The sequence below is a fragment of the Salmo salar genome, chromosome ssa02, assembly GCF_905237065.1.
Source record: "Salmo salar chromosome ssa02, Ssal_v3.1, whole genome shotgun sequence".
Classification (NCBI taxonomy): domain Eukaryota; kingdom Metazoa; phylum Chordata; class Actinopteri; order Salmoniformes; family Salmonidae; genus Salmo; species Salmo salar.
The window spans coordinates 74,512,694-74,515,775 of NC_059443.1; the positions used below are offsets into that span (position 1 = coordinate 74,512,694).

Sequence of the window (3,082 nt, forward strand, 5' to 3'; positions counted from 1 at the left end):
TCACTGTTACCTTGTCACTGGGCGTGACCTTGTGAATATTATATAGGATAGTAAAAGCTAGTAAATGGAAGGCCTGGCTTCCTGTCACATCTGCTGTGTGTTGAGATAAATACATTGTGTTGGGTAATCTTGCGAGGGCTACTTGGCAAACGTTTCTTACTTTATGTTTAATGAAAAATCTTTCTAAAACATTTAAACATGACCATAATGCTAGGCTACTGCTCTAGGTCATGTATCTCGGCAGTGAACAGGGCGGAGCCAGAGCGGTGTCCGGGTGGACACCTCTGACATCTGATTGGACACCCCGGGTGTCACCCCAAAATGTCATTCGCTACTGGCAGTTTGATGCTGATTGACATCTCATTTCACCTCTTGTTGAGGTGAATTTATTTTGACGTTTTCAAACCGAGGACGAGGAAGAGAGAATATTAACGTTGGCTGTGAGATACAGAAGAATAAGAAGAACATACAGAAGAAGAAGAGAGAATATTTCCACAGCTCCACGAACTCTTTTACCGATTGGCGTAAGCATCATATTTGAAGTAAGTTTTAAGGTTTAGCATCGGGTTTAGGTTTCCTGAACAAGTTTTACGAAAGTTGAGTCGCTGTGTAAGTTAACGTTAGACCTTTGGCTCCATTAACAGACAGTTAATCAGATAAGAGAGATCGGTTCCCAATTTAGCCTAACATTATGTTTACATCTGTGCTAGTAATACACGCATACATACAGTGCAGTGTCGTAAGTTACAGTATACGAATGTTTAGCTAATGTGGGGTAACTAGTAGGCTACAGCTGTCAGTGGCAAGTTAACATTCAGCTATTTGAAATCCATTAACTCGGTTAGATTTTTGTACTTGAACTCCAAACGAACAATTGTTATTATCAATCTGTTAACGTTACTCAAAAGATTACCACAATTTGCAGATAGCCTGTTTGCTATCGTAAAGGTGTATTAAAATATAGCTTTCTAAGTTACTGCAGAGTAGTGCTAGCCGTGATCTAACTAGTAACACAGGCTGGTAGTTGATTTTAAGGTACAGTTATGATAATGGGGATTTGTAATAAAGATTGAGATTGGACTAAAATGTGGGTAATTGGATGCTTAGATGTAACGATACTGTCTTATTTGTGCATAGTGTCAATTAGACATGAAAAGAAAGGGTGAAATATCAGACTTCTTTTTAAAGAAGCACAAACAGGCAGATCAGGTGCAAACAGACCCCAGCCCTGGCATCACCACCGGACCCCAGAGCAGCTCTGTACCTGAGGCTAGTCAGAGTCAGTGTGGTCAGACTTCACAAGGACCCAGTCTACCACCACCAGGTCAGAGCAGCTCCCTACCTGAGGCTAGTCAGAGTCAGTGTGGTCAGACTTCACAAGGACCCAGTCTACCATCACCAGGTCAGAGCATCTACCAGGCAGTCAGTCACATGCCCAGTTCAGTTTAGCTTCAGTTTGTAATAGGTGTTTTTGTCAGATTAAGCCTTACTTTAAAATGTTGGTTGTTAATTCATGTGTGTTCTTGTTTTGATGGCTGTGGCATTTTTATTGTGATTCTACACTAATGGTTGTTGTGTTATTCTAATGTAATAGATGTATCAAGGGACGACACAGAGACATCTGGCTCTGAGCAAGACAGTGAGCCAGAGCTGCTGGGAGATGTCATCGAGCCCCTCCCAACTTCATCAAGCACCAGATATGCTGTTCCAAAAGGACCCGGTGGTAGTCCAGGGCTATACCTTAAACTACACTTTTTAGTTAGCAGCTGTTAGTATCTAATCTTGTGGATCCCTTAATTATACATTTCTATAGAGATATGACACATTATTTAACGTGTATTTCAGACATTTCAAGATCCAGAGAAGAGGGTCCTGTACAGCCGTGTTTGAAAACATTTCCCAGAACTCAGCATGGTACGAGGAAAAGGGCTTTCAACAGCTCCTGGTATAAGGACAATTCATGGCTTGAATATTCTATAAGTCAAGATTCAACTTATTGTTTTGCCTGTGTTGGAGAATTTCCAGTACTTTGAAGTTTATCCAGTATCTACTGTATGCTGTTTTCTTCGAAGTAGTAAGCAAAATCAATATAGGGTTAACCATTAGACATATGGAAGCATAATGTAAACAGAATCCATGTGATTCTGCAAAGCTGGATCAACACAGGCCTGGTCATTCTGGCTTGGACTTGTGAAGGCCTTTGGACAGGCACATTAGTTAATCACTTATAGTCACCATTAGACATGCACTTGCATTAGGGGTGTGCATGTCTGTTTATGTTTGTGTCATTGCAATGGGCACGCCACCAATAGAATCTATGCCCTAATGTCTGAGACAGTAAGAGAATGGAAACTAAACAAGGCAAAAAGATAAGGGTGGCCAAGGCTAAAGAGTACTCATAATTGACATAAAGTGGAGTGACTATGTTATGTAAAGGTAAAACTGTATAAAGGGAGAGTGCTGAGACTGAAAATATCACTTGTTCCATGGAATTGCTCGGCTTCTGTTACTTTTGTAATAAAGTCTAATTGAATTTACAAGTTCCGGTATCTGAAAAATATTTGATTTAATATTTCCACAACACCTGTAGGCATTTTTCTCTGCCTAATACACCTGCATCTGCATTCACATCACTGTCAGGTTTTTGTAACTGGAAAAAGGCGCTGTTTAAAGATTCTGGGTTTAAGCTCCATTCGAAGGCAGAGCATCATATCAATGCTATGTATGCTTGGAATCAGAATTAAAGGGCTATTGACAGCAACTCATTAATGTTAGACGTCATAAATGAGGACTGGAAAAATAAAGTGGAGGAAAACTGTACTTACATTAAAACAATTGCAGATCCTATTAACTGCCACTCAAAATAAAGCACAGAGAGGTCATCGAGAGTCTGATGACTCTCACAACAAGGGTCATTTTTTTACAATCTTAGAAGAAATAGCAAAGCATGACCCTCTCATAGAGAAAATGATGAATGCATGTGGCAATGATAAGTACACAAGCCACCAAATCCAGAACGAAAGAAAAAACAACAAATGTCTTTAGTTGTAGGTACTATTACAATGGGACCATCCAGAAAAGC

General features: G+C 40.0%; 1 long non-coding RNA gene across 1 annotated transcript; it reads left to right on the forward strand.

Annotated features, from left to right (window-relative positions):
* The first annotated feature begins 208 nt into the window (after window positions 1-208).
* LOC106593310 (uncharacterized) lies at window positions 209-2,537 on the forward strand. The gene is made up of 3 exons (XR_001325837.2): window positions 209-542; window positions 1,595-1,723; window positions 1,846-2,537. It is a non-coding gene; the product is annotated as an uncharacterized lncRNA (long non-coding RNA).
* Window positions 2,538-3,082: the final 545 nt, after the last annotated feature.